This window comes from Mesoplodon densirostris, chromosome 4 (genome assembly GCF_025265405.1).
Source record: "Mesoplodon densirostris isolate mMesDen1 chromosome 4, mMesDen1 primary haplotype, whole genome shotgun sequence".
NCBI classification, from domain to species: Eukaryota; Metazoa; Chordata; class Mammalia; order Artiodactyla; family Ziphiidae; genus Mesoplodon; species Mesoplodon densirostris.
Window position 1 is genome coordinate 65912799 of NC_082664.1, and position 12815 is coordinate 65925613.

General features: G+C 55.9%; 2 non-coding genes across 2 annotated transcripts; one reads left to right on the forward strand and one right to left on the reverse strand.

Annotated features, from left to right (window-relative positions):
• Positions 1-4952: 4952 nt before the first annotated feature.
• On the reverse strand, positions 4953-5042 carry TRNAY-GUA (transfer RNA tyrosine (anticodon GUA)). The gene is given in 2 exon segments: positions 4953-4988; positions 5006-5042. It is a non-coding gene; the product is annotated as a tRNA-Tyr (tRNA).
• Positions 5043-8270: 3228 nt separating this feature from the next.
• TRNAY-GUA (transfer RNA tyrosine (anticodon GUA)) lies at positions 8271-8360 on the forward strand. Its single transcript is given in 2 exon segments — positions 8271-8307; positions 8325-8360. It is a non-coding gene; the product is annotated as a tRNA-Tyr (tRNA).
• Positions 8361-12815: the final 4455 nt, after the last annotated feature.

Consider the following 12815-nt stretch of genomic DNA (forward strand, 5'->3'; position numbering starts at 1 on the left):
CTGCATAATTTGTGGTAGTGGGGGACTGCGTTCGCGCTTTCCCCTGGTGTTTGATTTGGTGAAAAAGTAGAAAACAATTTCTGTAGCGGACTTCTGGAGCTGTGTCTTATCATCACGTGTGTCTGTGTGTGCGTTACGGTTCGTTGAGGTTTCCTTTTGTGTGTTCACCGGGTGTTGCTGTTCGCAGCTAATCGCTCATTTGGTGTTCTGCTGCGTTGGGGAGTTCCTAGCATGTTTGTCGTGTGCACTGAACTTCTAACGAGCCTTGTTTTATTTCTCTCACAACCGTGTTTTGTTCTTCTGTGGTCAAGTCGTTCCTCGGTTTTATGTTCTGTGTAGCAGCTTACCAACAACGTCCGCATTGCCGAGCTGCGGGAAATGCAGAGGTCAACGCTTCGGAAGCAGTGTCTGCAAAAATGCTGCCGTTTTTTTGCGCTAGCGTGAGTGAAACCGGGGGGTATCAATACTAACAAGATCAGCTGACAACAAACACTATATATAGCGGGGTACGTATAGAATCCCGAAAACAGTGTAAGTTGACTTACGGTAATAGCAGTAGAGCCACAGACACAGGAAACAAAGCTCTGGAGAAAGGTAGGGCAAGGGCAAGGGCAAGGGTAAGTCAGGAGTACGGGGTTCATTGAATATGGAATGCTGTATATAAAGTAACGAAAGTTACCTATAGAGGACATTGAACTTTTTATTCGGCATTCTGTGGATAACGTTATAACGAAAAACAAGCCACCTCGAACTGGCGCAGTATTATTATACAAACACTTAGTTTATTAAGTAAAATTTTAAAAAATGAAGTACGGAGGCAATTCCCTGCTTGTCCGTGGTTAGGACCCCGTGCTTTTCACCCACGGCCCCTGGGTTCAATCCCTGGTGCAGAAACTGAGATTCCCCAAGCCGGCGGGGCTTCGCGAAAAAACTCCTAGATATACATGTGTGTATGTATATATTTATATGTGTACATACTTGCATCTACATAAACACACACGCCTACATATCTATATATGTAACTTGTTGATCACAGGCTTCAAAACAAAAAACAGAATGGAAACTGTTCTCCAGAAGGTTCAGAGTCCAGGAAAGATGAAAAATACCGTGGCCTTCATACAGAAAAACCACCGAACACTCCCTGTTCAGCTTCATCAGCAATGTCTCTGAGCACCATTTGCTTGAGTCCTAGGGTGAGAGCTACTACGGACAGAACCAAAAACCCAAACAGAGGCCAGAGTCCCTGAGCCCTGGGAGAGGGCGCACCAGGCCACGCCATCAGCCTCCAACCTAGCCTCTTTCAGTTCCTTATTACGTTAGGAGAATGTGATCATTTTTACAGATAGCAGAAAAATGCAAGTCAAGTGTAAAGCACCTTGTTTTTCGCACATACCTGCCCCCTTCTCTTCATCTACGGCTTCTGCTGACTGAAGCTGTAGGGGAGGCAAAAACTTCACTTTTTACCCTTTGAGGGTCTCTGGCAGGGCCTGAGTATTAATGGATGTAAAACAGGAGGGGGGCACCTCCCTGGGGGTGCAGTGATTAAGAACCCGCCTGCCAATGCGGGGGACACGGGTTCGAGCCCTGGCCGGGGCAGATCCCCACGTGCCGCGGAGCAACTACGCCCGTGCGTCGCGACTACTGAGCCTGCGCTCTAGAGCCCACGAGCCACAACAACTGAGCCCGCGCGCCTAGAGCCCGTGCTCTGCAACAAGAGAAGCCACCGCAATGAGAAGCCCCGCACACCGCAACGAAGACTAGCCCCCCGGTCGCCGCAACTAGAGAAAGCTCGTGCACAGCGATTAATTAAAAAAAATTTTTTTTTCTTTTCTTTTTAAACAGGAGGAAAACATGCAGATTTTTACATATATGTAGATGAAAACCCAAAGAAGTGGTTAAGTGGGTCTCCGAGGAACCCTGGTTCCTTTTTTTTTTTTTTTTAATAAATTTTATTTTTGGCTGCGTTGGGTCTTCATTGCGGCGCGCGGGCTTCTCATTGCAGTGGCTTCTCTTATGGCGGAGCACGGCGCGCGGGCTTCAGTAGTTGTGGCGCACGGGCTTAGTTGCTCTGCGGCATGTGGGATCTGCCCAGGCCAGGGCTCGAACCCGTGTCCCCTGCATTGGCAGGCGGATTCTTAACCACTGCGCCACCAGGGAAGCCCACCCTGGTTCCTTTTATTGGTCCTGGTTCCTTTTGTTGGAGAATGATACTTAAGAGACCAAAATCTGGTGTGTCATTGCTGTTAGGCCCTGTACCTATTTTACTCAGTGGATTATATTCCGTTATTATCATTACCTTGATTTGGCAGTGGGAACACTTTCGAATTGGCTCTTGTGTGCTTGACATGCCACCGAATCAGTCACTGTACATTCCTTTACTTTTGGGCACAGTTGCATGTTCCAGGCTTGTATTTTCCCCACCTAAGAGCCTCGCCTCCCCTGGGGGCTGATATGCCCCTCCGCCCTCCTGCCCACAATGACTTTCTGTCGCAGTGAGGCTTACTGGGGAGCGATGGAGAAGGACCATCAGGCTTCTCAGGAGAGAGGACATCCAGGGCTCCACAAGGCCCATGGATACCCAGCCTTGGCTCCCCTCCTTCGCCCACCTACCCCGATTCCTTTGGCAGAGGCGGCTGCTTCCTGAAAGAGGTCAAGGTTCTGTGGACTTCCTGGAGAGGCACTGGAGTCCAGAGGGAGGGGCAGAGGGCACAGGTGTCCAGGTTGGACTCCTTACAAACGTTTCTGATCCCAGCTGGTGTGTGCCCACCACCCAAGACCGCTAACCCACCCAGCAAAAGTCCCACAGAGGCACGGCAAGCCACACCAAAGTGGCCTTCCCTCAGCTGGGTGTGTCGCCGCTCCCTGACCGGGCAGCAGGCACCTCTGCCCCTTGGAGGGTGAGGGGCAGTGCCTCAGAGGTCCCCTGCTATTATTCTCTGTGACACCCAGACAAGAAGAGTTGGCCGTGCTGAGACTCACACTCCCCTGTGCCGGTCACCCAAACCCACGCACCCCGCCCACTCCCCCAAAGCCAGGTTCCCAAGGGTTCCACACCTCCACATCCCGTCGGGGGTATATCCAACGAAGGCCTGAGGTTCTCTCTTTGGCCCTCATCCGCTGGTCTCTGCAGATGGTGACATTTGAGGCTGAGGTCTTTCTGTAGCTGCAGAGCAATAGACTCTTCCTGAAGGTCACCTGTCAGACTGCAGTGGCACGGCCTCCCAGGCCCACGGAGACTCCACAGACTCCAGGTCAGCCCCTCTTAGTTAGCAGTGGGACCGTGAGGAGGGCTGAGACCGCAGCGGGGGGGAACCATAGGAGCTTGCCAGGAGAGGAAGACGGGTGGGGAAACGCAGTCTCCGGTTTGAGAGGCAGAACCAGCACCGAAAAAGGGCTTGTGGGCTCAGGGGTCAGGGGAGGGCAGCGCTGGGCCTCTGAGGTTTCAGAGAGCCTCGCTCCCACCGGGGTTCTGCTGTGACTCCTCTCGGTGAGTCTCCGGCGTTTCCTTCCCACAGGAAGGAAGGGGCAAGGACCACCCGCGGCGTTCTTCTCGGCACCCACACATCCCACCCCAACCAGGCTCTGTCCACAAGGTGAAGCTGCTCCTTCTTGCTGAAAGCCCGGCCCATTTCCTCCTGGGTGCTCTCTGCTTGGGCCTCAGCAGCTTCCTCTTGGCCCCGGCCAGTTCAGCCTTAAGGACCCAATAAAGGTAGCCAGCTGGTCAGAAGCTACAGGCTGGTGGTTTGTGCAAGGAGGTGAAGTTGAGAGCCCCTCCATGTTGGCAGCTCCCCACCTGCCCACCACCCCACCCTCCACCCTTCTGCTCCCTGCCATCAGCCCCCATTGCCCCTGGCTCTCAGGGCTCTCTGAGCTCTGCCTGTGCTTTTGCTGTCAATCTTCCTTTCTCTCTCTTTCTCCCGCCCCACCCCCTTTCTATCTATCTATCTATCTATCTATCTATCTATCATCTAATCTATCTACCTATCTATCTACCTATCATCTATCATCTATCTATATCCATCAGATGTAGCAGAAGAATGGGTGCGGGCGTTTTCCCACCCTTGTACAGAGTGTGAGCGATCTTTGCTCTTTCGGCGGGAACTCAACCCCTCCAGCGGCTACCAGAATAGGTGCGAAGGCATATGAAAGCTGAAGTTTCCAGGGGGGCACACAGCCCCCTCCCCCGCCCTGTCCTCAGACTGACAGGACACCTGGAAGGTTCTCATCGGCACTGTCAAGGCCCACTGAGAGCCCTGCTGCGTTTTGCTCCTGCCGGTGTCGGCTTCCGCGCAGGTACACAATTGGCAGTGTCTTGGAGGGTGGCAGAATGTGGCTTGGAAGATCTCGGGGTGGCAGTTCTGCCCCACAAATAGATTAAGACGGTTGGGAAGGTTCTCTGTCTCCCCGGGACTGTACCTGTAGAGACCATGGGAAAGACAGGGAAGGAGAGAGAGAGGTTGGGAGATTGAAAGACTGGGAGAGACAGAGACAGTGACCTTCCTTTTGGGGGGCAGAGCTGGGGACTGAGCCCGGGAGTGAGAAGGGGTTTCCAGGAAGGGCGCCGTGGTTGTCCCTGACCGTGTCATGGCCTGTGTGCTTGTCGGCCTCCAGGGCTTTGGGTGGGCAGCTCCTGCGTGCCCACCTGTTTGTCAGGGATGTGCGCGTGTCGAGCAGAGCGGGGGCGGTGGGTGGATAAAAGTGGAGAGGGCGCGGGCCGCGGTGGGGCCGGCGGGGCTGCGCGCTAAGGCCGGAGCAACGGGGCTGCGGGCGGGCGGAAGGCGCAAGCGTGTTCCCTGGCCACGGCCCCCACGTGGCTGTGCGGGCGTTCCCCCAAAGGCTTTCCCCTCTCTGGCCGGGGAGAGAGGATGCTGCGCTGCCTCAGGGCCTTGGGCGGGGCTTGGCCCCGGGGTTGGGGGGGTGCCCTTCACGAGGGCGCAAAAGCGACGGGCACCTCCTTCGAGCCGGAATCGAACCAGCGACCTAAGGATGTCCACACGTGTCGAGTCTACAGTCCTCCGCTCTACCAACTGAGCTATCGAAGGGTGCGCGCCTCCAGGCCCGGGCCCGTAACTTTTTCTGGAAATGCCGGAGCACGGCACTGGGACGCCCGAGGTGAGACAGGCCGAGGGCTGGTTGGAAGCCCCTTTGAAGAGAGCGGTGCACGCGCCGCCACGCCGCCCGGTGCGGCCGGGAGGACGGGGCAATCCTGCGGCGTGGCTGCGGCCGGGCCCTGGTGGTGGCCGGCATCGGGGCGGCGACTTTCAAGATGCCTGGGCCCCCGCGCTCACCTGTGGCCTCCTTTCCCCTCCCCACGCCCCTCCCCTTTCTATAGGTGGGGACCACGGCGGTCCGCGGCCAGAACGCGGGGAAGAGGGCGAGGGGAGGGGCGTTGGAGAAATGGATGCGCCCGTGGGGAGGGGGAGGCCTGGCAGACGAGAGGGGAACCCACAGGGAGGGGCACCGGGGAGCCGGCTGCCCAGCGCCTAGCCACCCGCTGCTTTTGAAGCGCCTTCAGTTCAAAATAATCCTTTGGCCAAAATGGCATTTTTTGGTGTGGCACATTCTGCCACCCTTCAAAGCCGACATCGTCTTGCCTGGCTTACGCAAGTCTCCTGTTGATCTCCCTGCTTTCGCCCTGCCACCTTTACAGCCACACTGACTTTCTTTCCTTTTCGTGGGGTGGGCGCTTAGATCAAGCCGCTCCCCTTCTCGAAACCTGCTGGTTCACTCAGACTTAAATGCAGGGGGCCGGGCTTCGATCCCTGGTCTGGGAACTAGATCCCTCATGCAGTCAGTCATGCGGCTGTCTGGGGGAAGAGCGTCCCAGGCAACTAGGAGTGTATGTGCCTCAACTAAGAAGTCCGCATGCTGCACCTAAAAAAGATCACGCGTGCCGCAACTAAGACCCGGCGCAGCCTAAGTAAATAAATATTTTTTTTAAAAAGCCTGCCTGAGAAAGTTCAACACCTGACACAGGCGCCTGACCTCCCCTCATTAGAGCATTCGTTGAAAAGGGCCTACAGTTGTGAATATGGTTCTCTTACAACCCCAAAGTGTCTCTCCCAAGAACTGGGGGCCATTCCTTTGAAGTGTAATCGGGAAGGATAGGGCCTCTGTCTCCCAGTTTCTGTGTCTTGAGCCATCCTAACTTCAGTAACTGCCCGCTGACAAACACAAAAGACCCGCGTCTATACTGACCAACCCTTTGTAGTTTTTCGATTCTGACTCTACTGAGCCCCCTCCCCTCTCATTCCCCCTTTAAAACGCCCAATTCTGAATGGAGCTCAGTCAGCGCTTTCCCCTCTTGTCAGTACTTACTGAATCAAATCTGTTTTCACCACTTTCAATACTGTCTCCTGTGTTTTTCTTTGACAGAGTCCAAATCGTAAGGGACCTGAGGACACTTGGGGGGCCGCCCTGTGTGCGCGCTGGGGCAGCAGGAGGGGGTGAGGCTGGAGGGCAAGGGCGCCTGACCCTGAGCACTGCGCTCCGGGAGCCCCCGCCTGGCTGCGGTGGAGAGGACCGCTCGGAGCTTTCACCTGGTTTTCTCTCTCTGCAGCAGAATGCCGGGTTTTCGTCGCAGCGCCACTAGGTTAGGCTACATATCCTGAAGCACTTTCGTCACTTTTCCTTAGAAAGACACCACGAATAAACATTACCACGCTTTCTTATTAAGGCGGCTTTAGAGCTTAACGTCAACCGGCAAAGAGGCCTTTCCTGAGTTTTCGATTACTAGGAGATGAGTTCGAACAGGCGAGGGCAAAAATGGGCTGAAACTTTCTTTTTGCTGAAAGCAAGGCGAGACCGGACCCGAGCCACAACCCACCCCTTCAACTGCGGGGCGCCGCGCGCCGCGAGCTCCCGTCTTCCCGGGTTCCCCCTCCAGGTCTCGATTCGTCGCGGCGCGCCCACGCCCCCCCGCCACGAGACACTCGTTCCGGTGTCCCGCACGGGGAAGAACAGGGCGCTGGCAAGGTCGCGCTAGGGGCGTGGCGTATGTAGATGAGGAGGGGCGCAGAGGCTGCTGGTCCCACTCCGCCTGGGCCTCCGCGTCCTGCGTGTGGACAGGCAGAGGCTGCCGGGTTGTTCCCCGGGTGGGCGAAGCAGGGGCAGGGGCGTGCAGCGGCCCCTCTTGCTGCTCATATTTTGGTTAGAGACGGGGGTGTGGGGCGTGGGAGAAAATCGGCAGTAGACACAGTAGGTAAATTACTTAGTATGTTAGGTGTTAAGAGCTATGAAAAAAGAAAAAAAGATTGAGGAAGGAAAGGGCATGGGGAGTTGTTGTAAGGGGTCAGGCGGCTGTGTTACGTTAAGTGGTCAGAAGAGGCTCCCTTGAGAAGGTGCCCATGTGAGCAGACTGGAAAGAGGTGAGGGAGTTGGTCATGCGGCTGTCTGGGGGAAGAGCGTCCCTAAGCGAAAGATCAGCTAGAGCAAGGGGCCAGGTAGGACTGTGCTTGGAGAATAGCAAGGAGGCCCTGTGTACAGAACAAAGTTTAAGAGTTGTACCAAAATTAAGTCAGAGGAGTGACTGGGTGGGGTTAAGAACTGAGGGTCTTGTAGACCTTTGTAAGGATTTAAGTCTGAGTGAACCAGCAGGTTTCGAGAAGGGGAGCGGCTTGATCTAAGCGCCCACCCCACGAAAAGGAAAGAAAGTCAGTGTGGCTGTAAAGGTGGCAGGGCGAAAGCAGGGAGATCAACAGGAGACTTGCGTAAGCCAGGCAAGACGATGTCGGCTTTGAAGGGTGGCAGAATGTGCCACACCAAAAAATGCCATTTTGGCCAAAGGATTATTTTGAACTGAAGGCGCTTCAAAAGCAGCGGGTGGCTAGGCGCTGGGCAGCCGGCTCCCCGGTGCCCCTCCCTGTGGGTTCCCCTCTCGTCTGCCAGGCCTCCCCCTCCCCACGGGCGCATCCATTTCTCCAACGCCCCTCCCCTCGCCCTCTTCCCCGCGTTCTGGCCGCGGACCGCCGTGGTCCCCACCTATAGAAAGGGGAGGGGCGTGGGGAGGGGAAAGGAGGCCACAGGTGAGCGCGGGGGCCCAGGCATCTTGAAAGTCGCCGCCCCGATGCCGGCCACCACCAGGGCCCGGCCGCAGCCACGCCGCAGGATTGCCCCGTCCTCCCGGCCGCACCGGGCGGCGTGGCGGCGCGTGCACCGCTCTCTTCAAAGGGGCTTCCAACCAGCCCTCGGCCTGTCTCACCTCGGGCGTCCCAGTGCCGTGCTCCGGCATTTCCAGAAAAAGTTACGGGCCCGGGCCTGGAGGCGCGCACCCTTCGATAGCTCAGTTGGTAGAGCGGAGGACTGTAGACTCGACACGTGTGGACATCCTTAGGTCGCTGGTTCGATTCCGGCTCGAAGGAGGTGCCCGTCGCTTTTGCGCCCTCGTGAAGGGCACCCCCCCAACCCCGGGGCCAAGCCCCGCCCAAGGCCCTGAGGCAGCGCAGCATCCTCTCTCCCCGGCCAGAGAGGGGAAAGCCTTTGGGGGAACGCCCGCACAGCCACGTGGGGGCCGTGGCCAGGGAACACGCTTGCGCCTTCCGCCCGCCCGCAGCCCCGTTGCTCCGGCCTTAGCGCGCAGCCCCGCCGGCCCCACCGCGGCCCGCGCCCTCTCCACTTTTATCCACCCACCGCCCCCGCTCTGCTCGACACGCGCACATCCCTGACAAACAGGTGGGCACGCAGGAGCTGCCCACCCAAAGCCCTGGAGGCCGACAAGCACACAGGCCATGACACGGTCAGGGACAACCACGGCGCCCTTCCTGGAAACCCCTTCTCACTCCCGGGCTCAGTCCCCAGCTCTGCCCCCCAAAAGGAAGGTCACTGTCTCTGTCTCTCCCAGTCTTTCAATCTCCCAACCTCTCTCTCTCCTTCCCTGTCTTTCCCATGGTCTCTACAGGTACAGTCCCGGGGAGACAGAGAACCTTCCCAACCGTCTTAATCTATTTGTGGGGCAGAACTGCCACCCCGAGATCTTCCAAGCCACATTCTGCCACCCTCCAAGACACTGCCAATTGTGTACCTGCGCGGAAGCCGACACCGGCAGGAGCAAAACGCAGCAGGGCTCTCAGTGGGCCTTGACAGTGCCGATGAGAACCTTCCAGGTGTCCTGTCAGTCTGAGGACAGGGCGGGGGAGGGGGCTGTGTGCCCCCCTGGAAACTTCAGCTTTCATATGCCTTCGCACCTATTCTGGTAGCCGCTGGAGGGGTTGAGTTCCCGCCGAAAGAGCAAAGATCGCTCACACTCTGTACAAGGGTGGGAAAACGCCCGCACCCATTCTTCTGCTACATCTGATGGATATAGATAGATGATAGATGATAGGTAGATAGATAGGTAGATAGATTAGATGATAGATAGATAGATAGATAGATAGATAGATAGAAAGGGGGTGGGGCGGGAGAAAGAGAGAGAAAGGAAGATTGACAGCAAAAGCACAGGCAGAGCTCAGAGAGCCCTGAGAGCCAGGGGCAATGGGGGCTGATGGCAGGGAGCAGAAGGGTGGAGGGTGGGGTGGTGGGCAGGTGGGGAGCTGCCAACATGGAGGGGCTCTCAACTTCACCTCCTTGCACAAACCACCAGCCTGTAGCTTCTGACCAGCTGGCTACCTTTATTGGGTCCTTAAGGCTGAACTGGCCGGGGCCAAGAGGAAGCTGCTGAGGCCCAAGCAGAGAGCACCCAGGAGGAAATGGGCCGGGCTTTCAGCAAGAAGGAGCAGCTTCACCTTGTGGACAGAGCCTGGTTGGGGTGGGATGTGTGGGTGCCGAGAAGAACGCCGCGGGTGGTCCTTGCCCCTTCCTTCCTGTGGGAAGGAAACGCCGGAGACTCACCGAGAGGAGTCACAGCAGAACCCCGGTGGGAGCGAGGCTCTCTGAAACCTCAGAGGCCCAGCGCTGCCCTCCCCTGACCCCTGAGCCCACAAGCCCTTTTTCGGTGCTGGTTCTGCCTCTCAAACCGGAGACTGCGTTTCCCCACCCGTCTTCCTCTCCTGGCAAGCTCCTATGGTTCCCCCCCGCTGCGGTCTCAGCCCTCCTCACGGTCCCACTGCTAACTAAGAGGGGCTGACCTGGAGTCTGTGGAGTCTCCGTGGGCCTGGGAGGCCGTGCCACTGCAGTCTGACAGGTGACCTTCAGGAAGAGTCTATTGCTCTGCAGCTACAGAAAGACCTCAGCCTCAAATGTCACCATCTGCAGAGACCAGCGGATGAGGGCCAAAGAGAGAACCTCAGGCCTTCGTTGGATATACCCCCGACGGGATGTGGAGGTGTGGAACCCTTGGGAACCTGGCTTTGGGGGAGTGGGCGGGGTGCGTGGGTTTGGGTGACCGGCACAGGGGAGTGTGAGTCTCAGCACGGCCAACTCTTCTTGTCTGGGTGTCACAGAGAATAATAGCAGGGGACCTCTGAGGCACTGCCCCTCACCCTCCAAGGGGCAGAGGTGCCTGCTGCCCGGTCAGGGAGCGGCGACACACCCAGCTGAGGGAAGGCCACTTTGGTGTGGCTTGCCGTGCCTCTGTGGGACTTTTGCTGGGTGGGTTAGCGGTCTTGGGTGGTGGGCACACACCAGCTGGGATCAGAAACGTTTGTAAGGAGTCCAACCTGGACACCTGTGCCCTCTGCCCCTCCCTCTGGACTCCAGTGCCTCTCCAGGAAGTCCACAGAACCTTGACCTCTTTCAGGAAGCAGCCGCCTCTGCCAAAGGAATCGGGGTAGGTGGGCGAAGGAGGGGAGCCAAGGCTGGGTATCCATGGGCCTTGTGGAGCCCTGGATGTCCTCTCTCCTGAGAAGCCTGATGGTCCTTCTCCATCGCTCCCCAGTAAGCCTCACTGCGACAGAAAGTCATTGTGGGCAGGAGGGCGGAGGGGCATATCAGCCCCCAGGGGAGGCGAGGCTCTTAGGTGGGGAAAATACAAGCCTGGAACATGCAACTGTGCCCAAAAGTAAAGGAATGTACAGTGACTGATTCGGTGGCATGTCAAGCACACAAGAGCCAATTCGAAAGTGTTCCCACTGCCAAATCAAGGTAATGATAATAACGGAATATAATCCACTGAGTAAAATAGGTACAGGGCCTAACAGCAATGACACACCAGATTTTGGTCTCTTAAGTATCATTCTCCAACAAAAGGAACCAGGACCAATAAAAGGAACCAGGGTGGGCTTCCCTGGTGGCGCAGTGGTTAAGAATCCGCCTGCCAATGCAGGGGACACGGGTTCGAGCCCTGGCCTGGGCAGATCCCACATGCCGCAGAGCAACTAAGCCCGTGCGCCACAACTACTGAAGCCCGCGCGCCGTGCTCCGCCATAAGAGAAGCCACTGCAATGAGAAGCCCGCGCGCCGCAATGAAGACCCAACGCAGCCAAAAATAAAATTTATTAAAAAAAAAAAAAAAAGGAACCAGGGTTCCTCGGAGACCCACTTAACCACTTCTTTGGGTTTTCATCTACATATATGTAAAAATCTGCATGTTTTCCTCCTGTTTAAAAAGAAAAGAAAAAAAAATTTTTTTTAATTAATCGCTGTGCACGAGCTTTCTCTAGTTGCGGCGACCGGGGGCTAGTCTTCGTTGCGGTGTGCGGGGCTTCTCATTGCGGTGGCTTCTCTTGTTGCAGAGCACGGGCTCTAGGCGCGCGGGCTCAGTTGTTGTGGCTCGTGGGCTCTAGAGCGCAGGCTCAGTAGTCGCGACGCACGGGCGTAGTTGCTCCGCGGCACGTGGGGATCTGCCCCGGCCAGGGCTCGAACCCGTGTCCCCCGCATTGGCAGGCGGGTTCTTAATCACTGCACCCCCAGGGAGGTGCCCCCCTCCTGTTTTACATCCATTAATACTCAGGCCCTGCCAGAGACCCTCAAAGGGTAAAAAGTGAAGTTTTTGCCTCCCCTACAGCTTCAGTCAGCAGAAGCCGTAGATGAAGAGAAGGGGGCAGGTATGTGCGAAAAACAAGGTGCTTTACACTTGACTTGCATTTTTCTGCTATCTGTAAAAATGATCACATTCTCCTAACGTAATAAGGAACTGAAAGAGGCTAGGTTGGAGGCTGATGGCGTGGCCTGGTGCGCCCTCTCCCAGGGCTCAGGGACTCTGGCCTCTGTTTGGGTTTTTGGTTCTGTCCGTAGTAGCTCTCACCCTAGGACTCAAGCAAATGGTGCTCAGAGACATTGCTGATGAAGCTGAACAGGGAGTGTTCGGTGGTTTTTCTGTATGAAGGCCACGGTATTTTTCATCTTTCCTGGACTCTGAACCTTCTGGAGAACAGTTTCCATTCTGTTTTTTGTTTTGAAGCCTGTGATCAACAAGTTACATATATAGATATGTAGGCGTGTGTGTTTATGTAGATGCAAGTATGTACACATATAAATATATACATACACACATGTATATCTAGGAGTTTTTTCGCGAAGCCCCGCCGGCTTGGGGAATCTCAGTTTCTGCACCAGGGATTGAACCCAGGGGCCGTGGGTGAAAAGCACGGGGTCCTAACCACGGACAAGCAGGGAATTGCCTCCGTACTTCATTTTTTAAAATTTTACTTAATAAACTAAGTGTTTGTATAATAATACTGCGCCAGTTCGAGGTGGCTTGTTTTTCGTTATACGTTATCCACAGAATGCCGAATAAAAAGTTCAATGTCCTCTATAGGTAACTTTCGTTACTTTATATACAGCATTCCATATTCAATGAACCCCGTACTCCTGACTTACCCTTGCCCTTGCCCTTGCCCTACCTTTCTCCAGAGCTTTGTTTCCTGTGTCTGTGGCTCTACTGCTATTACCGTAAGTCAACTTACACTGTTTTCGGGATTCTATACGTACCCCGCTATATA